Source organism: Pleurodeles waltl, chromosome 10 (assembly GCF_031143425.1).
Source record: "Pleurodeles waltl isolate 20211129_DDA chromosome 10, aPleWal1.hap1.20221129, whole genome shotgun sequence".
NCBI lineage: Eukaryota > Metazoa > Chordata > Amphibia > Caudata > Salamandridae > Pleurodeles > Pleurodeles waltl.
Window position 1 is genome coordinate 821538854 of NC_090449.1, and position 26649 is coordinate 821565502.

General features: G+C 42.1%; 1 long non-coding RNA gene across 4 annotated transcripts in view; it reads right to left on the minus strand.

The window, feature by feature from the left end:
• Nucleotides 1–26649, minus strand: part of LOC138261917 (uncharacterized) — a 192671-nt gene that overhangs the window by 53837 nt on the left and 112185 nt on the right. For all 4 annotated transcript variants that reach the window (XR_011199175.1, XR_011199178.1, XR_011199176.1 and 1 more), the window contains 3 exons: nucleotides 13072–13132; nucleotides 2999–3047; nucleotides 2760–2897 (listed from right to left, as the gene is read on the minus strand). This is a non-coding gene — a long non-coding RNA (uncharacterized lncRNA). The remainder of the gene's footprint in view (nucleotides 1–2759; nucleotides 2898–2998; nucleotides 3048–13071; nucleotides 13133–26649) is intronic.

Below are 26649 nucleotides of genomic sequence, written 5' to 3' on the forward strand. Positions count from 1 at the left end.
AAGAGAGGAGAGCTTAGGGCTTGCATAGACTGAACAGCCCTTAATCACATTGCGATAAAGAATAGGTTCCCTCTTCCTTGAAAGTCATCTTGACTAGATCAAGTAAAAAATCCACTATTTTCAGTAAATTGGGTCTTAGAGGGGCTTACAAGTAGTGTGGGTTTGGGAGGGTGATGAATGAAAGACTGCCTTCTGTACGAAGTTTGGTCACTACGAATACCTAGTGATGCCCTTCAGGTTTCGTAAAGCACCTGCTGAACTCCAATACCTTATAAACAAGGAATAACAAGAGTACATCGATATTAACAAAGTTCTGTATATCAATGATATATCTACTGTTCTTTTCCAATTCCTTAGAAGAACATGTTGAGCACGTTAAAACCATCCAGAGGAAAAAAAAAGAAGCATCATTTGTTTGCAAAGTTGGAAAAATGTGTATTCCATGCTGAATAGATCGAGTTCCTATGTTTCATCATCTCTTCAAAAGGAATTTAAATGGACATGAAGGAAGATGAGGCTATAAATGTCTGAAAGTCTCCTCAGTCGGTGTAAGAACTGCAAAGTTTTCTGAGCTTTCTTAATTTCTACTGGCATTTCAGAAACCAGTTTTCTGCTTTCTAAATTAGGGGGTTATGCTTTCAATAGGATATGGAGAATTTAAGAGACACATTAGTTATAGCCCCTATTCTTAGGCATCCAGATCTGATGCAACCCTTCGATGTGGAAGTAGATGCCTCACAAATTGCGGTGGGTGGAACTTGGTAACATTATCAGGGCACTAGGCAACTGCATCCAGTTACTTACTACTCATTCCAACCGAAGTCAATTACACTGTGGCAGATAGAGAGCACTTGGCCATCACATGGTATTTAAAGAGTGGCGTCATCTAATTGGGGCCCTTAATACAGTAAAAATACTTACTGATCATTGCAATCTATATTTTCTAAAGTCTACTCGGGCCTTGTCTGCTCAACAAGTATGACAGACACTGTGTTCTAATTATGATTTTGTTATCACCTGGTAAGAAAAATGGTAAAGCAGGTACTCTCTCTCGTTATGGGTATGAACTATCTGAATGTCCGAATGATTCTCCACGTATAATAAAATACTGACAGTGTTGTAGGGATGGTAATGACCCCCAGCTTTCTGACCTTAGTTCAACAAGAATGTACCGATAAAAGTAAAACAGTTTTAGAGCAACATGCCAGTATAGCAAAGGATCATTTACACAACATACAAGGGGCCCTATAGTTACCTACTCTGGCTGCAAGAAGAAGCTCTTGATTGGAGCCATTTGAGTAAGCTAGCTGGTCATTCAGAGGGAAAAAGAAACCGTGGACCTTTTACACAGACATTTCTGGTATCCTACCATGGTTAAAGATTCACAAAGATTTGTGGAAACCGGTGCCATATGTGCACAAGGAAAAATTAAACATGCAGCACCTACAAGGTTACTTATGCCCATTTCTGTCCCCCATGGCCTTGACATACTATTTCCCTAGATTATATTGGGTAACTACCATGTACACCTGAAAGGTTCAATACAGTTCTGTTGACTGTTGATCATTTAACAAAAATGTCCCATTTCACCCCTTTAAAAGGTCTACCTACAGCTAAGAAATTGGCTAGGGTACTTATACAGGCCATAATCCACTTACATGGTGTACTTTCTATATTTATTTCTGATCGTGGTTCACAATTCACCTCACTTCTGGAGAACATTATGTGACCTGATGAGCACTGAGGATGACTTTCCTCTAGTCATCACCCACAGACAGATGGCCAGACTGAGACTAAATCTATGTCTGTAGCAATATAGTAGGTGCCAAACTTGACAAGATAGCTTACATTATGGAAGCTCCAAGTGGGCTTCTGAATTTGCATATAACAATTCCACAAATGTATCCCTGGGTTTTCCCCCCTTTTCTGTACATATGGCCTACACCCAAAGATAATGAGTAGTGAACTACAAACTCCTCCACAAGTACCTGCTGCACATGACTTTCAGGAACATATTAATAAAAAACATCAAGCAGCAGAGGAAAACCTACAGCAAGCAAAACATAGATACAAGAAGTATGCTGACAGACACACCAGAAAAGGTATATTCAGTAAGGGATAAGGGGTAAAGAGATAAAAAGAAATTCCAGCCCAAATGTGTGGGACATTTGAAGGTGTACAAAATGATTAATCATGTAACCCTTAAATTAGACCTACCTAGTACTTTACCAGTACATCCTATTTATCATGTGTCTTTGGTCAAACCAGTCACTGTAGGCACACACTTGGAAGTTATACCACCTACAGTGCAAGTGGGGGACAAACCAGAATATGAAGTGAAGGCAATTTTGGATTCATAGAGAGTGAGCGGATGCATTCATTATGTATCTCATTGATTGGAAGGGACATGGCCAAGAAAGAAGATCTTGGGAGCCTGCAGGGCGGCACCCCGACTGGTTAGACCGTTTTATGTGCAATATCCACCCAAACCAAGGCAAGTGGGAAGGGCCTTGGGAGGGTTGTTCTGTCATCACTGCTGCCATGCATCCCTACTTGGGACATAGCCAAACCAGGTAGTGAGGGGAAGGCAGTAGCCGAGAAGGGGGCAGTGGTCTACTGTTTCCACATCTCATTGTCATCAGACCATATCCAAGAAGCCAGCGCTGGTCATGATTGAGATTCTCAAATGCAGCAGTATAAAAGCTGCGCCCGAAAGTCTTCAGTATCTGTAATTGTTTGCAAAAAAAAGTATTACTTACTGCATCAATGAAAGCCATTTGCTGCTGACAAATCTCTCCCACTCTGAATCTCGTTGCATTTTGTGATTCCTGCTTTTGCCGATCGGCTGCTACTGTCTTCCTGGTGTTCCTTCAGGTTTTCGTTAGCTCTCCCGGTACCTACAGAGACACAAAGGATACAAGAGGGTTTACCAACAGCAGACCGTTCTTCTAAGTTTATAAGGTGAATGATTATCATACATTGTTAGATATAAACTTACCGTCCAGTACTGTATCTCCATAACCTTTTGTGGATGAGGGTTATTTACTCTGCAAAAGAAAGACAAGACTGTTAACTGATATTTCTGCTACTGTGATGCAGTGATCGGAATATAAAGGCTATTTGACTTTACTGGGACTACCAAACTGGGTCATGTGAGGTGTCAGATTAATCATGGCATTAAATTTGACCTGATGTCCAGATCAAAATAATGTCATTATTAATGATGCACAGCTTTTAGAAAGTTGCCCCTATTGTACTCTGCTTGGCCAGCAGCCTCACAAAGGCACACATTCAAACAGGTTTCTGACCACCTGAGGAACCATGTGAGCCATTCCCAGGTGCAGGAACAAGGGGCAATGCAGCAGCAGCAAGGTGTCACCTCCTCTGCCCAAATGGCCACTTGGGGGTTAGCCCATAGGCGAGCTTCAATGGGGAAGTTGCCTTTGATGGGCCGCCTGGCTCAACACCCCAGAACAGGATGCCTTTTGCTCCTGTAGACAGCGTGGAGACAAGGCCAGAGAGGGGAAACTCACCCCAAACTGGTTCTACCGTGGGTGTGTTACCCTCAGGTAGTCATAATTCTAAGGTGGGCTACCTTGCTCCTCACTACCAAGGAAGGGTTGTGCCATCTTGAAAGGGGCAAGAATGTGGTATTCTGGGATAACCAGAAGCCACACATCACAGTAACGTTGTCACTAGGTAGGAAAGGACCAACCTTTTGGCTACTGACCGCATGGTTCCCTCGGGGCACTTTCCTAGGATGAATAAAGCACCCCTGGAATGTTGATCCTCAGTACTCGCTGGACTTGGAAGGAGGATAAGAAGAAGACCACTTTGCACCTGTTGGATGTACACAAAGAAAGGCTTTGACGCCGTTGCGATTGCACCAGCTGCACTTTGGGCAAGCAGAGTTTAGACCCAGTTCTGCATGCCTTGCTTGGGGAAAAGTTGCTTCCTGGCCCCACTCTGAAGCTGGGACTCCAGAGATCAGTTGGCTAGCCCTCCAGAACAGCACTGGGGACATTAAAGCTGAAAGAGCCCAAGTCACATCACTGGTAGCCACCACAGAATTGTTGTGGGACTGGGTACTGGGCACCCCAGAGTACAATTCGGGGATAGCCAAAATGTGCACCCACATCTCCTGGGCTTTTGAGTCTTGGTTGTGGCCAGATCTGACACCCAAGGGGGACACCAGCCTCCACCAAGGATTTGCATCACAATCACTGTGTTGCAAAAGTGCAAGATCTGCATCAGCATCTCTTGAAACCCTTCAAAGAGGACTTCATGGGACCCTGAGATCCCCGTGCAGAGTCGGTCCCACTCACCTTTGGACAGAGGACTTGACAGGACTTCACCCCCGAGGAACGCCCAGCACTAGCAGCATATTTGAGCATCTTTAAGCCTGCATCCCTCAGCATCTGGACCACCTCTTTGTCGTCTATGGCGGTCATCCTGTAAAGTTTGGATCTTGCTTCAAAAATGCTCTAGTGGCCAGCTAACTGTTTAGTCACCATTCTGCTCCCTAGTCCTCTGGCCTGCCGGACTTGGTCACCCAAATCGAATGGAGTTGTCTAACTAACTGTTTCAAACTAACTGGTCCAAGCTTTCTGTTGGCCGATGCTTGTTTGCGGATCATTTAAAAGTTATTTATTGCTTCTAAGATCTATATCTCTGGAACTCTCTGTTTGATTTTGATGATCATCATAAAAATAAGCTATATTTTTATAAATTGCTGTCTTGTTTCTTTTGTGTCATGTGACTTTTCTATTTCGTTGTTTGGTGCTGTTAAAGGCTTTACACATTGTTCCTTTGCTACACTTTACTGCTCACAGCCACAGCTACCGAAGGGTAAGCTTAAGGCCATATCATATAGTACACCCAAATCTTTACATTGGTGGCAGTGGTGGGATCCAGAACTTGGGTTTAGCTGTACCATACAACTAATAAGTTAGTAACTGACTGAAATTTTTTTTGCCAAGTCAAGAAGTGTTAATTTGGCCAACTTCTGAAATTTTAAGTGCACCTGCTGAAGAAAAAGTCCTAGGAGTTGCAAAAAGGTTTCTTGCTACTACAAAAAGTATTTAAGCATGGAGAGCAAAGGAACTGACTTGACCACCTTGCCTACTTTAAAAATAAATGAGTTGAAAGCACTGTGCAAACAGAGGAAAATCCTTCCAGGGTCTCAGCAAAAACATGACCTGTAAAAGAAAAAGCTCTCAAAGCCTGAGAAGAGGCAAGGAAAGCTCAGGTTCTACTGGGGATGAGATCACCCATGAGAGTGTAGATGAGGATGATAATGTAAATCCATTCACAGAGAGGGACCAGGAGAGTGAGGTCCTCACAAATCATTCAAGGAATGACTCCCTGTCTGGGAGTGAGAGGAGCTTCTCTTTGGTGAGGAGGCCTAATGACCTAGAGACCCACCTAGCCTCTTGGAACTACAGGAGTGTATGCTGGCCCTAGAGAAGAAGAGACTAGCCCTGGAGGAGAGGACTGTCAAGCTGGGGATGAGACCCCAAGAGAGTGGTGGCAGCCACAGAGTCAATGAGGTAACTGCTGAGGGTGCCTATGATCTGAGGTTGCCAAAATGGATTGTGTCCAAGTACACTGAGGAGGATGGCATAGACAAATACCTGGCATTTTATGAGAAAGCTCTCAGGATGAGAAGGTTGGGTGTACATAATTTCGGGCCTTACTGTGGGAACTCAAGCCAACTGTAAGGAGAGATAAATTGCTGACAATAGAAGATGAGCGGCAGAATCATAATCATACACATGAATGATAACATGAAAGGTGCACTCATTGAGCTCTTTGGACTCACCCCAGAAGAGTACAGACAGAAATTCAGGAGCACACCAAAGAGAGCAACACAGTCACTGGATGGGTGGATAAAAGGCAAAAAGGTTGACACCTATGAGGATTTATACAATTTAGTGGTTAAAGAGCACATTTTCACTAATATTTCTCTCAGAGAAGTTACACTAGCATCTGGTAAACGTTATGTTATTTAGCTCTACACAGCTGGCGAAGATAGCTGATCAGAGGGTATGCACTAGGGTATCCAAGAATTCCTCAAGTGGTGAACGCAAAAAGGTAGAACAGGCTCCCCTTAAGGGGAATGATTGGGGAAGTTTAAAAAGACAGGTAAGTCCAAGGAGTATCCAAAATAAACCTATGAGACAGTGGGGACCCATAGCTACATCCCAAACTAAGAATAGAATTCCAAACAGGGAAAGAATTTTGACCCTTCAAAAGCTGGGCTGTGCTTTGACTGTAGACAGCCAGGGCACAAAGAGGGGAGACACTGAATGCACTAAAACGTCACCCACTGGTGACACTTCCAAAGGAATTGCCAGAGTAGGGATTGGGGCAGACGTTGTACTTAGGGATTGCAAGGGGTACACTGGAGCCACTTTAGTTTCCCTAGGTGTTGAGGAAACTGAACCGTTGGCCCACTGGCCAGCCAATATGATGAAGTACAGGCAGTAGCCAAAAATCAATGGGGTAGACGTTCAGGGCTTGATAGAGGTGCCAACATAACCATGGTTATGGTCAAGCTGGTTTCCCCAGGCCAGATCTTACCAGATGAGGTGTATGAGATAGTCAACACTGATAATGTTACAAAGTTATATCCCATAGCTGTGGTAGACTGCCTTTAAGTGAGGAGGGGCTACTGGCCCTAAGAAAGCAGCTGTATCCCCTGCCATCTCAGTGGAGTGTCTGTTGGACAATGACCTTGAAACTTCCACTTGGGCAGAGGTGGAGAGAAGGACTCATGGTGCAATGCTGGATCTCCCTGAGAGGGTTTATGTCTCCACAAGAGAGCAGAAGGCCTTAGGGGTAAGTAAAATGATTGTGGATCCTGAAATAGTGGACCCCTACCTTAACAACATGAGGAAGGGCAGGAAGCATGGGAAGGCTTTTTCAAAACGTTCTCAGAGCCAGAGGAAGCCTAACCCTCAGGGGGAGGGCCTGGTCTCTGAAGAGGAGGATGCTGCCTTGAGAGACTTGCCTGACTTAGCAGAACCTCAAGGAGCAGGTGATCCCTCCAAAGAGAACTTGAGTCAGGGCCAGAAGACTTGACCCACTCTATAGGGCCTGAGACAGCTAGCTGTAAGATAGGAGGAAGGAGATGTCAGTGGTACCCATAAGGTATACTGGGAGGAGGTTATACTGTACAGTGAGTCAATGGACCCCAAACCAGGGACAACCAGAAGATTGGTGGTCCCACAACAGTACAGAAAGTTCCTCCGTAAAATAGCCCATGAGATCCCCATGGCTAGGCATCTGGGGCACACTAAAACCTGGGATAGGTTAGTCAACCATTTCTATTGGCCCCAGATGTCAGAAAAGGTGATGGACGTTTGTCGTTCTTGTGTGACCTACCAGGCCAGTGGCAAGACAGGTAGCAAACCAAAGAACCCCCTGATACCACTTCAAGTGGTGGGGTCCCATTTGAGAAGGCAGGCATTGATGCTGTTGGCCACCTAGAACTACCTAGTGCCTCAGGGCATAGGTTTATCTTAGTGGTAGTGGATTATGTCATTAGATATCCAGAAGCCATACCCGTTAGGAAAGTTACAGCCCCTGCAGTAGCTAGAGCCCTCCTTAGTATTTTTACTGGAGTGGGCTTCCCTAAGGGAGTTATTTCAGATAGAGATACAAACTTCATGTCTGCCTATCTGAAAGCAATGTGAAATGATGGTATGGTGTCTTACAAGTTCACCACTCCATGCCATCCACAAGGTAATGACCTGGTTGAAAGATTTAACAAGACCATGAAAGGCATGATTAAGGGTTTGCCTGAAAAGTAAAAGATTGGATATTCTTCTCCCATTACTGCTGTTTGCCTACAGGGAGGATCCTCAAAAGGGAGTGTATTTCAGCCCTTTTGAACTACTCTTTGGCCACCTCTAGGTGTCCCTTACGTTTGGTGAAAGAAGGTTGGGAAAGACCTCTCAAGGAGCCCGAACAGGACATCCTAGATTATCTACTAGGCCTTTGCTCCAGAATAGAAGAGCACATGAAGGCAACCAAAAATGTGGAGGCCAGCCAGGAGCTTGTCAAGCACTGATATGCCCAAATGGCTTCTCTCGTAGAATACCAGGCAGGACAATCAGTTTGGGTGTGAGAGCCTATAGCACTCAGAGCACTCCAGGATAAATGGACTGGGCCTCACCCTATCTTGGCAAAGAGACCTGTCACATACTTGGTGGATTTGGGTACTCCAAGAAACCCTTAAATAGTGATACTTGTGAACAGGGTCAAGCTGCATCATGACAGAGCAGACATCACAATGCTCATGGTGACGGGTAGCGGATAGGAAGAGGAAAGTGAACCTCTTGAGACCTGTTGTCTACCAATGTCAAGGATGGTTCAATGGAAGGTGTTGCATTCTCTACTATGATAGATCAGCAAGAGTCAAGGCTGTTTGAACTTACTCAAGCAGTTTGCTGGGTTATTTTCTTTGACTCCAGGTCTGACAACATGGTGTACTCATGATGTGGACACGGGTGACCATTTACTTGTCAAAAGCAAGATTTATAAACAGTCAGACCAGGTTAAAGCTAGCATCAAAGCAGAAGTTGCTGAAGTGCTAGAGCTGGGGGTGATTGATTCTTCTAATAGTTCATGGGCCAAGCCAGTGGTTCTAGTGCACAAAGCTAATCCTAAAGGAGGGAATCCTGAGCTAAGGTTTTGTGTGGAATATGGAGAACTGACTTCAGTCACGAAGACTGATGCTCACTTCATTCTAAGAGTTGATGAGTTCATAAAGAGGTTGAGGGCTGCCACATATCTGAGTACCTTTGATCTGACATGAGATTATTGGCAGATCGCCCTCACACTTGGAGACAAGGAGAGATCTGTCATTTCAACTTCAGAAGGCCACTTTCATTTCAAGGAGATGCCCTTTGGGTTGAAGAATGCTCCTACTACCTTCCAGAGGTTGATAAAAAGAGTTATTTCAGGTCAGTAAAGTTTCAGTGCAGCATATATTGATGATATTGGGGTATTCAGTTCCACTTGGGAGAATCACCTGGTCCACCTCAAGGAAGTGCTTCAAGCGCTTCAACAGGAAGGGCTGACTATCAAGGCAAGTAAGTGCCAGATAGGGCAAGGATCTGTAGCGTACCTGGGCCACAAAGTTGGTGGAGGCCATGTACAACCTCTCCAGCCCAGGATCCACACAATTCTGGCCTGAGAAGCTCCAAAAACACAGACTGGGGTCAAAAACTGTTTAGGCCTGACTGTGTATAGGAGGTTTGTGAAGGGTTACAGTTCCATAGTGGCACCACTAGCAGAGGTAACCTCCACAAAGCAGCCAAGGAAAGCCATCTGGACTGACTACTGTCAAAAGGTCATTGACACCCTTAAGGAAGCTATGTGCTCAGCACATTGTTCTGTAAGCACCCGACTTTAGTAAAGAGTCAGCTGTCCAAACTGATGCTTCAGAACACGGGATGGGGCAGTTCTGTCACAGATGAAAGACCAGGGTCAGGATCAACCAGTTTCCTTTATTAGCAGGCGAATCCTCCCAAGACAACAGCACTGGAGTGCCATTGAGAGGGAAGACTTTGCTGTGGATAAATTGTGAGAATCCCAAACTGTTGAGGTGGTCAATTTCCCTACAATGTATGGACTTTACAGTATTGATTCTAAAGTCTGTGTCTCCAGAACCCTTCAGAGGTTTTTGATAATTGAGGTATGTAAAATTCATACAAATAAGCTCTAGTTATCTAAAGTGCTGTTGTGTTTCTATCATGTCATGTGACTTTCTTTTTTGTTGATTACACATTGTTCCTTTGCTAAGCCTTGCTGTTCGCCATCACAGCTCCCCAGGTTTGACCTTAAGGTTAAGTAAGTGTACCTGACTGGACCAAGGTGGTATTTGTGAGAGAACTGCATGAAAAGGCTACCCAGCCACATCATATAGTACACCCAAATTATGACACCCACCAGCAAGGGTGCCAGGCCTGTGATCATGTGCAACTACTGTCCCACTTTGTGCTGCTTCCATGTTGCTTCTTTGAGCTTTATTTAACTTCCTTAAAAGCCTTAATCTAAGCAAGAAACATTTTTGATATATGTAGATCAACTACATAGGTGATATTTGAGGAGCATTTTGTGGTGGCTCCACTGTAAAACATATTCTGCTGAAAAGCACCTTAGACATCAGGGGTGCAGTTTCATTGTGGTTCCAGGCTTTTTTAGGGTTTCTTAGCTTTACTGCTGAGAACTGAAGTATTTCATTTTTGAGTAGCAGCCCATGGGCAGATGCAGTCTTTTCTTTGTTGGTTTCATTGAGGATAAGGTGGAGAAGAAGCCCACTGATATCACTTTTACATGCTTGCCAGATATTTTTTAGGACAAAAGTTAATTTGCCATTTCTCCTCTATAGCAGAAGGTCTGCTTAGTGAAGGAAGCCTGTGGAGGAGGAGTTGCTACGTAGGTCCTGTGATGGAAAACCCCAGAGGTCACTTCCCATCTCTGTTTCTTACATTAGGCAATGGCCACAAGGGTGAGGAACCCTTGACTCTTACTCTTAGTCACTGCTTCAGGTGGCTGTTCAAGCGTACCGGAGCAAAATTGACTGGATCATCTTTTTCCTGTAACAGGGAGGTCAACATTGTGTCAAAAGTTGCACATAGGGCTGTGTCTATCAATTACGTCTATAACATAGGGACTTGTTACCTTCCTCTGTCCAAACCTTTGTATAGCTTATCAAACTATTGATGAGTGGTTTCTTGATGCATTCCTTGGGTTCAAGGGTGTTATAGATTCTTTGGCACAGTGAACGATCTGCTTCAATAGACTATGGGTTTCACAGCATGGCGCCCCACTCTTCATTTGGAAGTGGTGGTGTGTCCTTCGAGGGCTAAGCATTGATTGATTTGGTACAACACCATTTCATTAGGGCTGCAATAGTGAACATGTATGGAGTGGTAATAATCAAATTATTTAGCAGTAATTGCAATTTAACTAAATGCCATTGTTATAACTCACAGTTCTGAAGACCCCACTCTACAGATCCATCTGTGCACTCTCCTTGATTGAGTCGGTCATTGGCTTAAGTAGTATAGCAACAGTATTCAGTGGTAGGCAAAGTGAAAGCAATGGGCAGATTTCTTAAGGTTTATAATATTATTCAAAAAGAGATAGCACGATTGTCTCTCACATTCAGACTATTGTTTTTTCTTTATGACTGTGGCCAGAAACAGAAGGAAACCATTAAATGGAAATTGCCAGTAATCCACTGTTATACTCAAACACATGCACTACAATAGTGATGTGCATCATTGTGAATTCATGTTCTAATACGCAATTGTTGTAAAAGGTTTTTCTCCACTTTACGATTTTATCAACACCTATTCATATTTTATGTTTTTGATATATAGCGCCAGGTGTATTAAGATGGGAAATTGACAGTATAAACTGGACCTGCACAAAGCATCACACATCTACCAATGAACAGATCTATTAATCATATGTTTGGTGAGCATTCCCCTGCACAAAACTAACAAGGACCATGTACAGTGGCTATTTCTTGAATTCCTTCTTGGATCACCAAGACAAAATGTCAGTTGGTACCGACTTTATCATCAGGAGTTATTACTGCATGGTCAATACATCAAGAGTGCGTTTGCATTGCACGCTATAACATCCGAATTGCCTTTACTTCGATAGCCAGTAGGAAGTTATAGCTAGGACCAACTTTTCCCATAGACAAACCGTTTTTTGTTTTGCTAATAACTTTGGTGCCGTTTGACGAATCTTGATGAACTTTTCAACACTAGTATGCTAGTTCGTTCAGCTGCTGTCTGGAAAGCTACAGCGTGATTCGTCAAGAGGGGGTAGAGAAAAAGGGGGGCTCTAAAAGCACTTTTTCCCCATGCAATACCTATGGGGATTTTGCATAATTTCAACACGACTACAGCTCAAACTGCTAAACTGATTTGCACCAAATTTGGCAGAAAGCTATATCTTGGTTCAGAAAGATCTCTTTTTTTGGTGCAAATCCGATCAGCAGTTTTGGAGTTAATAAAGGAAAAAAATGGATATCTAGCGACATGGATCCTTCTCTGATCCGCGAGTACCCAGCAGTGAATCTGCGGATCCGAAGCCAATGGAAAAAACCTCACCCACGCACACACCATACCCCTGATGCGCATGACCAAAGGTTATGTGCAGCGTGGGGCTGGGTGCTTTGGGGGGTGCGGGGTCAGGGAGTTAACAGGAGGACCTGGCCCAAGCCAATCCCGGCAGCCAACCCTGGCCGTGCGAGATGGTGGTTGTATTAATGCACTATATTTATATATTACTTTACATTTAAAAAAAACATAGAATTTCACTGAAAAAACACAAAGGTTACAGGGGCGTTATAGTTAGGTTCACATTTTACCCCCACAAAACCACAGAAATTCAGCAGTTATAGTTATGTTTATATGAAGAAACTATAACTCATGCAGTTAAGGCCACGAGTTATAGTTATAGAGTTATAGTTTCTTAACATGTACCCCTAAAGCTACCATTCCCTTAATCCTAAAAACGTCATTACTACCTCTTAAAGCTATTCTTTCCTGAACCCTAAAAACCCCTTGCTATCCTTAATGCTACCCTTCCCTGAATCCTAAAAACTCTCTAACATATTTTAATGCTACCTTTCCCTGAACCTTAAAAACAACTTAGTACATGTTAAGGTTACCATGAAACCTAAAATGCCCTTACTGCCCTTAACTCTACAGATCCCTGAACCCTAAAGGCCTTTACTACCCTTTCACTCTACCCTTTCCTGAAACCTAAAAAACCCTTTACTATCCCAAAATGCTACCTTTGTCTGAACCCTAAAAACGTTCCCACCCCTTAACACTTAAACCTAAACTATTCTATTTATATTACCATTATGTGTTTACACACGTGTGAAAGTATATGAACGTATACTGAATGAAATATACATATATATATATAAACACATATCAATACAAACATATACATTTATACACATAATGTAGTTATATAACTTAAATAGCTAAAAGTGTAACTTACATGTGAAATAAAAGACTGAAAACTTACCAGCGACGTAAAGACTCATGGTGTATCTCCTTTGATGTAATCAACCCCCCGAACGTTAAGCCTGTGAAGTGAAGGACAAATATCAAAGCAGGCCGGACTGGTGCTACCAGGCACCAAACATTTTCCCAGTAGGCTAGAAGAGTGAGGGACGGTTTCACTGCTGTGGAGGTCAGTTTTTTTTTGCTGGGGATGGGCAGCCTATGTTTCCTGCCTGCAGAGTTTCTGCGCTTTAAAAATAACGCAAAACAAATGGTTTCGAAGAATGTTTCAAAAACAGTTGCTTTTGCATCTGGGCTATTTCTGTCATATTCACAATTGCCACCAGAAGCGTTGAGCCTGAGGGCTTTGGGAGGGAGGGTGTGAGGGTTCTGCGATTGCTTGTTGGCAGAGTCCAGGAAATGTATGAGGGAGACCCTTCAGGGTTTAAACAGTGTATTGCTGTATAATGTGACATTTGCAGCACATTTCAGTTTTGTGTATTAAGTTGTATCATTGCAACGGGTGGTAACTTTTGTAAGTGTCAGATTCTAGTCATGTGCTTCGAAACTTTCATGCCTCTAACACTGCTGGCCCAGCGACAGTTAGATTGGTGAACCTGGTGAAAAACAGTCTTTTGTTCCCTGTCCGTGGCCTATGGTGTTGCTGTGGATGGAGTAACATGGTCTATTGCTTTTGTAAGGACACGCTCTGGGTTGGTGTTCTTTGGGGAGCTCTATTGTGGTGACGAAGGAGCAGGAGACACTGTGGGTGGGGTAATTGCCTAGGATCACATAGTGTGGCCAGTGAGCGCAGGGACTGATGCAGTTTTTGTGCAATTGAGCAACTTACACGGTTGTCCCATTCCAGCTCCCATTTTAGATAAGGGTGTTAATCTTTGTGTTTAATTGTTTGACATGCTAAACCAGTGCGCTGTGTTAAATACATCTAGGCAATGCATGTTTCATAAAGGTTGGTGGTGCAGCCTGATGTTTTAATGCCAAAGTTAAAATGAAAACCAGCCCACTCATCCTTTCTCAGTGCACTGAGACTATTTGCTCCATGTAGCTAAAATTCACTGTCATCTATTTTAGAATTAATTCTTTCAACCACTCCTCACCATCCAACTATGAATTCATTGATCCAGACAGCCCAGTCTCTAATCTCCACCCCAACCATTATTTGATGATTGGACAAGGTTCTATCATGAGAAATGTGTTGAAAAACGCACCATATTTGCATTTTTTTCAAAAATGTCTCTGGTGGACAAACCTCCTCAAACAACCCCCAACCCCATTTCCCACCTGCTTTCAGTAGTTAGGCTTGCTTGCTGTGCTCGCTTGCTACATGCGGTATGGCAAAATTTGCCAGGGCTACTTTGTTACCCAATTTCGGTCCTGACTCTAAGGAAAGGGAGATGCGTTTTAGGAGCCATTATGCCAGTTCATAGATAATTATGTTCCCTAATCTGTGTCTCCAAAAAGGTGTGTCAGCAAAGAACATGGCTCGGGTGCTGCAATATAGAAATCAACTCTAAAGAACTTTGGGCCATATGTACCAACGCATTTTCCCATAGACACAGAATGGGTAAAATCCTTTGGTACATCTGGCCCTTTGTGTTCCAGCAGGCCTCATTCATTGCAACAGGAATGCAAAAAAGGCTTGCCTGCCAATCTCTCTCTATTGAAGATCCTGGAATCGTAGAGTAAAAGTCAGAGAACATTCTGGTTTGCAAGCCAAGCGACTTAACCCCGTTCCTTTTTTCTGGACAAGTATTAGGCGTCTACTTGGACCACTTCATCGCTATGAATGACAATCTGCCACAGTCAGCAGGGAAAGTGATGTCACAAGCGCATCATACAAATCATCAGATGTACTACTTTATAGAAGAGTTATGTGGCCGCACAGAAAGTATGAGTAATTCTTCACAATACATGTTTTATTTTTGGTTTCCGAATTATAGATTAATAAAATAATTTACCAGAGCGTCAGAAAGAACCAAGGGTACACAGGGTGAGAAACCAATCAAACAGAGATAACCTCCTCAGCGTTATTAATACATGAATGAACAAATATAAACTAAAAATTGCTAAAGTTAAATACAAATTCTGTAATCATTTGTAAAACAACCCATTTTCCCAAATATACTGCATATATATATATATTTTTTTTTGTTGTTGTTTGTTTTTGTTTTTTAAACATTATAATTAGGGCTCCTGGTTTTCTGGTATTTATTTTTCCGACATTTCCGTTTGTATTTATCCACATTTATTGCTTATTTTTCTGTATTTTATCCATTGTTATTTTGTATTTATTTACTGTATAAATGAAGCTGCAATGGGTATTTTCCCTCATATATTTAACTGATAAATGTATACTCTCACTTCAATGTCCAAAAGGTTTCAGCGGTATACAGTGCAATAATAGCATTATTTGAAATATCTTGCATTGTGGAATAGACTATATAATTCTAGATCTCCATTTAAGCTTAATTAAAAAATCTGTTGTCTTTTTTCATCTCCCCAACCCACTCTGTACCCCTACTGACCTGCCATTCATGATTGACAGTAGAGAAAATCATCAAAGAAAGGCCTATTTCTGTATTTTACTCTATTTCAAAATAAATGCAGACAGGAAAATAAACAGTTTTCTGTCTGTATTTATATGTAAACTTGGAAAACTGGGAGCCATGATTATAGTAAATATGAGACATACATGTAATCACTATTCACATAACATAAAAATGACATGAAGAAATAAAGAAGAAGCATGCATAAGCCTTTTTGAAGGATGCATGTCGGCAATATTATTCCTATATACTAATAAATCGATTCTTTATTAGTATAGTGTAAAGCTGATTACCTATTAAAATCGTGATCGACTGATGCAAACAGCTTTAATACATTAACAACAGCCTTTATGATATGTAGTGTTGGCTGACAAGCTCGGAGCTAGGCTTTAAACTGGCACAAACAAGTAGCACATTTCAATCTTAAAGTATTAAATGTCTAGGTGGAGCGGAGAATCATAATGGGCAGAGCTTCTGTTCTCACTTGCTGTTTGCAGAATTGCGCTTAAATCTGTATAGTTTTTACAAGCACAGGAAAGCCAGATTCAGAAAATCTGAAAATGATTGGCAGATGCAGTTCAATAACTCATCAGAATTCTACTTTCAACAATCTGCCTTTCCTACAGCCACTGCTCTCAAATCTATGAGCAACTATTGAACAGGTTGGATCTCTTCAACCTTCCCTCCTCCCATCTTCTTCGTTGGAGATCCATAGCCTCCGGACATTTGCATCAGGCACTGTATTTTTTTATTACATATTGATATTCCTGTCGGTCAGACATATTTTCGTGACACTCAACAAGTACTGTTGTCCCCAGATGTTACTGCAGTTCATATATAATATCGCTCGGTTCGCTTGGCAGTCTTTCCATACTCATAAATTACTGACAGTCAACTTGAAATCAAGGAGAGTGTTTGCAGTATCACACTCTGAAATCCGAGGGCTTACAGTCCTCAGTGCACAGCTTAATTAAAGTAACTGCACGCACATGTATATTTTATTGCGGTATTTTTACTGTGAAATTGCAGATACTGAAACATTCTTGTCGACGCACAGTCCAACAACCAGTCTTGAAACATTAATGTGTTTGCAAATATTTCTACTGTGTGTAGTTAGTTATATGCATAGACGGCTCCAGTAACTGTCGTTTTACTCAAATTCGGTTTTCTGACCAACAAAAACAGTAGTATGGATGGTGGCAATATCCTGCCCCACAGCACTCCAGACTCCACACTGGTCACCCTTAAGGACACCCTACACATCAATTTATCTCATCAAGCCTGAAGAAATATGACCACATCACACATTCTGATGGCAGTCCTCTGACCCCAATTACCTGCCCGCACAATCTTCAAGTCAGCGGTACCATCTACAAAGCTACCACAACTGGCACACCAGCCTATCTGGTTGAGAAGCTTACCACTCCAGGAATCTCTCAGCACACCAGCAGCAAGGACACCACATTAAAGAGCAAGACATCAAAAAAAAGAAAAGATAAGGCAACAGGCCTTCTTAACTTATGCACCAAAGAATTCTAGGGTCGTCCCTGTATCCATCAGGACTGCACCAATCCTGAACCAATTTAGGAAAGTCTATCAAAAACACTACTAAAGAACAGTACATCACAATGAGGAAATAGTTAATTTCAGATATCAGAACCTAGCTATCCCACCAATCACTCATTCACTTTCTCTTTGACTTTGACCTTGTGCAGTGCCCTACTGGCTTCTGGGCAGGTCTGCGTGAAATAAACACATATCAAAAAGGTTGCACGATTACCATTAGCACTGCCTTTTTTCTACACAGAGATATCTCTGAGAAAAGCACAGCCCTCACACACATCGAGATGTGGCATGCTTCATCATCAAGCTTCCCAGGCCCTGGACCCACATGAGTCCAAAGTGGGCTCTATCACACAGTGTGAAAGCAAGAGTTTTTTTTACGTTTTTTTTTTTTAAAGTTCTTTAAAGTGGAGGTATATACTCCATGTCAACCAGAGATATAGTAATAAGCAATTAATTTAGTAGTGGATGCCCCGATAGGATTAGAAAATAAACAGGTGGATGAAACCGGGGAGATTAGTAACCCTGTCATCTCATCATGGTCAACATGTTTCAGCCTTCCTAAATATGCCTAACAAGGTCAATAGCCTTCTTCAGGACCTAGAAACTCTGGTCAATTAGTTAACACAATTCCCACTAGGAGGTAGTGCACAGTCTGTCCTGCAGCCCTTTATGAAACTCAATGGGACTGGCTATTAAACCCAAACCTTAAAACAATTGAATGTGTAGGGCTGAAACATGTTGACCATGATGGGATGACTAATCTCCCCAGTTTCATCCCACTCTTTATTTTTTAATCCTATCAGTAATTAATAGGCTATGATTACTCTAGGTAGCTTTAATCTTTTATTACTACATCTATGGTTGAAGTGGAGTATATATTCCACTTTTAACAAACGTTTTAAAAAAACTCAAAAAACCCTCTCCCCCACGCTGTGTGGTAGAGCCCACCTTGGACTCATTTGGGTCCAGGGTGTGGGAAGCCCGATGATGAAGGATTTCACATCTCGATTGTGGGTGAGGACCCTACTTTTCCCAGTCAGAAGTCTTGGTAGACAAAATGCAATACTACTGCTAATTGTGGAACACTTTTGATGTGTGTTTACCTGCAATGAGAGGTAACACAGGTTTGCGCTGTACAAGTACCAAACATATATATATATACATAAAATCTTAATGTAGCGTATACACTGGTATCACACTCAGTTCATAAAAGAACACTTTCTTCTAACTTCTCCAGTAAATAGTCCTTTAATGGCTTTTCAGTGGCATATCCAAATGTGCTTGTCAGTGGGATACACACATATACTACAAATACTGACTACATTTATAAACCTATAAGCTGGTCTCAGAAAATATTTGGTAATAACCGATAGTCTGAGACTCAAACGTTGAGCTCAACTGTGTTCTACACTGATGACTTCGTTATGAGTGTGGTGGTGGAGTTGAACACAAGACACAGCTGGGGAAATACCATTTGCTTCATGTAACTGGTTCGGTTTTTGAACTCGATGCCAACATTTACACTGAGTAGTGGAGAACAATCTGCAGAAAACATCTTTGTATCCACTTTTTGGCACAAGATCCCAATTGCTGCACAGCTTCACCGACTTACGTTCCTCCAGGTAGCACTTTGAGGAAATCAAGTATGTAAAAACCGAGGGACTGTATTAATTTGCATGAAACCTAGGGTTGTTAGGCCAAGTTTTATAATTACCATAGAACTCAGAATGAGACCATGCGCATAGCCCATTTACCATCAACACACCCTTCACATTTTAGTTAACAGGTATTTGCCACCATCTTTGCTTTGTATCTGGAAACATATATCCTATGATCCAGACAGACTGGCAGTTCCAATTCACTGCCAATAAGCCTCAATTTCCAGATATACAGTTTCATCTCTGGATAGCATCGATTTTGATCTTGATTTTGATGGTTGTAGTAGTTTATTTTCCTCTCAACCCCTTAACTAAACTGTTTTGCATTCTACTCCTTGACACACTGGTTTATTAGGTTTGGCTTGCAAGCGAGGCAGTCTGCTGATATGTTGTTATAATAAAATATACAGAGATGGCTTCGGCTTCACGCAGGGGAGAATTACTCTCCCATCTCATGTTGTTGGCTACTTGGTAAATAATTTAATGTATCGCAAAGTGTTTCCATTAAAAAGCATGAGGGACTATTTTACATTGGAAAAGTACACTTAAAAAACACACTGTTTCTCATGTCCAAATCTTTATCTAAAAAATGCATTCTGTACAGAAAGCAATCCTTTTTGTTACTTTTCCTCAGCCCTATTGGACCCAATTGGGAAGGTTTTAATGTAATAAATAACATTTGTGCATGCAATGTATGGAGAAAGCATCTATCAATGTCTAGTTTTTTATGTGTTGGCACATTAAAGCCAGGCCTATTGGGTTTGTCAATGCCAGCCTAGGTAGCAGTGCAGCCATGGTGGTTTCTCTTTATCTACAAATCAGCATGTCTTCTTTTATGAGCATAAATTACAGATGATCTTCTCAGGAGTCCTAGCAGGCAGTTAACCTGCGAGGGATTAAGTGTTGTGATAAGAGGACCAGAGGGAGACGGTCAGGACCCTGCTGGAACTGGGCACCTTCGCCCACATGATCAATAGCTTAAGGTCATCGTTTTATGTAAGGGCTTCTTAGACATGGTAAATAATATGTTCATTCATATGAACACTGTGGTAATCATTAAAGCCATGAAATCTCCCAGTAGGAACAGTAACACTGTGCTCAAAAGTAATGAATGTTATAAATGTTATTTTTATATATGTTAATTTCTAATGTACTTTAATAACACGAAGAACTATTCCAATTTAATTGCATTACGCATAAAGTGTGGCCATACCAATTAAGGACGTTTATATAGTTCTGAGGGTACGTGAGTACATTTTATTTAGGGATAATAATGGAGTTGATAAAGAATACTAGGAGCCAGGAATAAGCAATGACATGCCAGTCTCTGCTTGGCAGGTATATAGTGAAGAGGTACATTTCAGCTCTTTTCCTGGAAAGGTGCATGGAACTACTCACATCTCACTCAAGCGTCTTGGACCACAGGAGGTGGGAGCTTAATTTCTGTAAATGTTGAGCTTTAGGGTTCATTGTTATCACAAGAGACGAAGTGAGGGTTATACAAGGGATTTTGTTAGCGAGGTAATTATTGTTAGGTCAAGGCTTTCAGAGGTAGCTCTCTATGTATCTGTTCAAAAGAAGCCGCAACTGAAATATTCCTTGCTACTTCAAGTGTCTGGAGCTGTGGGGTCGATCTGCTCTGCACTGATTTAAAATCTAGGAGTGGTAGAGAAAAACCTGCATGTGTGAGAGAAAGCAGCAGTCGATGGATGACTGACTCTTCACACATGCCCACCTTGTGTGCTTTGGATCACCGGTGATCTAGTATTGTGTTTAAGATAAATTATGGCTCACACATCTCCGGCAGAACATGGTAACGCAAGGGTCTGAAGACAGTGGCATCCCCTGCGTCTGCATGACTGACAGCACGGTGCCTGTACCTCAGCTAATTCCCATATGGCCTAAGTCCTGCACGGGCACTCAATTAACCTTTTATTAGAACATTGGGAATTTGGGAGCTCCATTGAAGGCAATGGAGTGCTCTGGGCTTCTAATGGCTGGTACAAGCCAGGTGCAACAGCATTCCAATGTTTGCTGTGAACAAAGGCTTCAACGAGCCTGGCTCCGTGAGGCCTTTGTAAAACAAATCAGAACATTCTGCCCTCTAGGAAACACTCTGCCCACCATAGCTGGGCTATACCGGCCACTGAAGGCCCACTCCCTTGTTAAAGCCCTAATGGAGCGGGTGTTTAATGGTCAGAATAGCCCACTACGGTGGGCTATAAGGCTATAGTATATGTGCCAAAGTAGCCATGAAGGATGCAGTGAAACCTAGGGGACAAATGAAGCAGTACCATCAGAGTGAACAGCTGAAGGCAAAGCAAGAATGCAACTTGTTACAGAGTACATAAAAGTTCCATTGTTAGTGGGTGTTGTCCTGGCATAACTATGGTAAATGCTGGCATACTGCTGACATTCACAGCGTGATAACGCTCACCCGTGGTATAATGTTGGCAATGGCACAAACATAGTATTTCTTGGCACACTGGGGCACATGTGGCAAGGCGATGCCCACCGTTGGTACAATATCAATCCTAGCACAGTAGTGGTAATTCTTTGACTATTGTGTAAAACCTCAGCTAAAAACCGCTGCACATGCAGTAGTTCTCCCCTGTCTTGTTACTGGAAATACTGAATAGGCTGGTATCACACAGTCCTCACTGCCCCCCATCAAAGGCATCACTCTGTTCAGCAGTTAAATATCTGTCATCTACTAGAAAATCAGACATTATACCCATCTTCAAGTAATTACACTGGCTTCCCATTGATGTGAGGATTAATTTTAAAACTGAATTCCTTTCATACAAAGCCACCAATCCTACATGTCTCCCTTGGGAAGCTGGCCTCATCAACATCTCAAGAGCAGATCCCAAAGAGGTCTTATGGGCAAACAGTACATAGACCCTGACAGCCCTAAATTCAAGACTTCTGAAGAATTTAAATCTTTGCAGATACTGCTTTTAGAGCTCCATCCATGATTACGAACTGAATACACCATCCTTTATGCAGGAAATAACTTTATGTCTGCCACACAAAACTGAACTATCACACCTCCCACTAAACACATGGGGGAGTCCTCACTGCGACTGCTATAATATTTGTCTCTGCTGTTTTACAGCATTACTGTTTTTGTTTAAATTGTACTAATGGATCATGGTGAAGGAGTGCTAAATACAATAAAAATGAAAATTAATGGTGCCCACTTGTGACTTACTGCAGTGTTTAATTTGTAAAAGTAATGTGTGGGTGCCCAAACTTTTTTGTAGGAGTCCACACTCACTTCCCCCAGCTCCACCCACTTCCTCCAGTGGCCCCACCTACATCCATGTAAGAAAGCTAGGTGTAATGCCTGATCTGAATTTCAGCGACCAACCCTTCCCAAAGAAAGGTTTTGATATGTTGAAAAAATGAAAGCGCGTTTGTGGAGAGAAGGGCGGCAGCAGGACAATACAGGGCAGGAGCCCTTTAAATTTGAAAGCCTCGCGCTCCCGCTTCGCGGGAAGCGCGCCTGTTTGGAGGAGGGGCGGCAGCATCAATCAAGGGCAGCAGCCCTTTAAAACTGAGCTTGCGCTCCCGCTTAGCGGGATGCGCCGGCAGTGCCCGGGCCAAGGGCGGGCCCGTCCTGCGCCCGTCCTGCGCCCGTCAGCGCCTGGCAGAGGCTGGGCTGGGCCACCCCCAAGACATTTTTTTCTCTGCAACTATAGCTGTGGACACCTACACAGGGTAAGGATGCGCTCTCCACCAGGTTGTCCCCCCTGTGGACTTTACGACCCAGTGTGCTTCAGGGCCACAAGGAGACGCTAAAGGACCCTGAGCAACAGCTGGTGTTGGTCCCGTGGGTGGGGCAGGAACCTTCTTATAACTCCTTCGCACCACCGCAGGGCGCCCCTTAAAGCCCAGAAGAGACTGGGCAGAGCACTCCCTGTCGATATCCGGTTTAGAGATTTGCATATATTTTTTGCTGTGACTAGTAAAGAGTGTCCAATATAGTAACCCCACATTTACAATGGGGAAAAGAAAGCAAAATCAAACAAGGAACGGTATCAACACAAAAACCCAGAGAAGCACTAAAACGATTACTAATTATCTTACAGATGCAATGGGGAAAATTAATGAAGAAATTATTAACGCTGAAGCATGATTAGTGGCGACAAAAAATTTCCTACAGGAGGCCATCACTGAAGTGAGCACGGAGGCTGTAGGTTTAATTTCTGAATTCAAATCTCCAAAGAAAAAAAACACTGGGGTGGATCCTAGATTTCTTCTAGGCCCTTTACTACCCACAGATACTATAGAAGCAATTGATCCATCAAATAGTGTAGAGGATCAAATTTCTCCACCACCCAAGAAAAAAAAGAAGTAGCCAGATCACTAAACCTAAGCCTATGTTACCACCCCCACAATCCCCTAAGGGTAGTAAAATAACCACTGAAATGTATGGGGGTCCTACAGTAGTAACATTATCAGATAACGATGGTCCCCTACAAAAACGTATGGAAACCCTTTTCAAGAAATTGCATGGCAAGCTAGATCACATAGAATCAAAAGTATTGTTAGAATTCAAGGAGATAAAGGAACGCATAATTAAGATAGAAGTAAGTGTTAATTCAATTATTAAAGCAGAGGTTTTGTCCCTTGGTAGTGACACTATATTAAATGAGAGTCAAGCGGCCGTAGATTTAAGGAACAGCGCAATGACAGGGAAAGTAGATTCTAATAAAAGAAGTAAGGAACACCGGCACCCCATTCAGGAGAAAATTCCTCAGTCGAGGGTACCTATGATCAATCAAAGGGAACAACTGGATAGAAATCATAGGTGCCAGTCTTTGAGTAGAAATAGACCTGCAAAAGAGGTGCTACAATTACCGCCAGATGCTACTCCATACACAATCATTCTTAAAAATGTTCCCAAACTGGGACCAAATACTGTTGAGACCTGGCCAGATTTACGTAACAAAGTAGTACATTGGATGTCAGAGAATATATGAACACCGGATAAACTGATTTGTGAAATTTTTTATGCAAGGAGGGTTGATTGGGTGGGTCATTTGGAGGAAGAAGAGGGAGACTGCATTGTGGTCAATTTTCGCAATCCTCGCTTTGTGGGTCAATTACTAGTGGATTTGGATATAAGACATCGAACTGGTAAAAACCTGAGAAGGGAGATTATGGCTGTCCCATTAGGATATTTCTATAGAATGATGAATATCTCAGGTACAAGAGACATAGGGGCTACAAGGATTATACCCGGTAATCTGGTCAGGCATAACAAACTAGAATATTCCAATCGCTTCACTCCCCTGAGTAACATGGAGGATTTGGACTGACAACAGGAGGACATGAGTAGAAAAGAGATTTTGCTATCTGACAAATTACAACCTATCACTGTAATGCCTAAACTAAAATCTTTAACCCGTAATGATGATGTTGAGTCAGACGGGAGGTCCCGAGCAAGACACTCAATTATACTCATGTCGTGGAATATAGCTGGAATAAAAACGAAAATGGTTGAGAAGGAATGGCAGCTTATAATAAGCTCATCACTTATAATCTGTCTACAAGAGACATGGCATACGGGATCCTTTTCTATTGAAGGATATACTATATTCTCCACACCAGCTTCTGCCTCAGCCAGTGATAGGGCAAAGGGAGGATTAGCAATACTGATATCAACATTGGTACCGTATACATTGGTGAAATCCTCCCTTGATTCCCCTTACTATCAGTTCTTATATTTTCGGATAGATGGAATGTTAGGAATTGTATTAATAAACTATTACAATAATAAATTTGATGGCACCAACAGAGTAGTGGCATTGACCCTCCAGGATGATCTACAGATCTTTGTAAACAATATAACTTCCAGTTATACAATAATATGGGCTGGAGATTTTAATATTGGGACATGCCAGAACACCATAGGAAAGACATGTGGATTTATTGACGATGAGGGAAGCGCCCAATCGCACTTTTTGCACAATAATTACGGAACTGTACTGAATGAAATATTATCTAGATATGATTTAAAATTGATAGAACAAGATGGGCTTAATGGAATGAAGCTTCCATCGTTTATAGGAAGAGGAAATTTTTCATTAATCGACCATATATTAATTTCCAAGAGTAACATAGATATGGTTGAATCTCTGAAGATCGAGCCAACCACCTACAGTGATCATCAACCATTGTTACTTACCATGAAATTAGCTAGACCCTTTAATACAGGTGAACGATTAGTAACTAATATAGGAATAAGAAGGGAAAATGGAATTGTAATCAAATGGACTGGGGTAAATGAAATAGATGTGATGAAAAAAGTTGTGACACAACACCGTCAAGAATTTTTTATATGTGCAGAATATAATCAAAGTCCAAACAAGATTTTAGGATCTTTTAACCAGTTTAGAAACGCCATCGCAGGAAGCTTAGTGAGAACATTGGGGAATAAAGAGAGAGGAAAAGTGGGGTGGTTCAATCATAATTGTTCATTAGCAAGCCAGGAATTAAAACAGGCCCTGCAGACTCGACCAAGAAATAGGGAAGAAGTAACTATTAAACGTGTGAGCTACAAACATGCACTTATGACCAGGAAGGCACAACTGAGATCTAGGGCATGGGCTAATCTTGAGCAAGCAACGATACTAAGAGACAGTACTCTATTTTGGAAAACTATTAACCAACCATTTCTAAATAATAGTAATGCTCTTGAAATAACAGTACACGTTCCATCATTAGAATGGCTTCCTCATTTTGGCTCAATCTTCAATCCAGATAATCTGACCATTTGCTCTTCGAATACTGGGATAATTGAGATCAAGCCACCTTTCTTGAAACCAGTTAGTTTAGGGGAAGTGAAATCTGCCATAGGAAGATGTTTGAAAGGGAAGGCACCATGCCCTGATGGGGTGCCAATAGATGCCTATTTGACATACGTCGACCTATGGTGCCCTATTTTGACCCAAGTTTTTATAAGTGCAACAAAGGGATACATTTTAACATCATGGACCGAAAGTATAATTGTCTCTATTTTCAAAAAGGGTGGATAGAGGCGACCCCAAATGTTATCGACCAATTTCACTTTTAGATACCTCTGTCAAATTGCTGGGAAGAATACTCCTAGAAAGACTAGAGCTATGGGTAACCAACAATCATATACTCTCAGAGGCTCAATTGGGATTTAGACCTGGGGTTGGCACTCTTGAACAATGTTTAAATCTTAATTTAATAATAAGTAAATATACAATAGCAAGGAAGGGACATATGTTCCTTTGTTTCGCAGATCTTAGCAGCGCTTTTGACTTGGTGAACCATGCAAAGCTGTGGAAAGTCCTAATAGATATGGGTGCCCCCTTAGATATAATAAGCTTTTTGGCGCAACTATATAACAATCTAACAGCGAGGGTGAGATATGGAAGAAATGGCGAGTGTACCCCAGGTTTTAGGATAGGGAGAGGAATACGTGAGGGTTGTGTTCTGGCGCCTCTTTTATTTTCCCTTTATATAAATGGAGTAGATGCCCATCTAAAAGATATAGGAATTGATACCCCTAAAATAGGAGAATGTTCTATCCCAGTCCTCTTATATGCAGATGACGCAGTATTGCTGTCACGAACAGCAAATGGGTTGCAGCGGCTAATCGAGAGATTTGTGGAATTTATGGAAGGAAGAGATATGCTGTTGAATATGAGCAAAACTGTTGTAATGACTTGTGGACAGGGAAAGGCCAGGAAGAAAACGCATTTTATTAAGGGCCATAAATGTGAAGAGGTGAATGGATTTACATACTTGGGTATACAGTTTTCTAATATG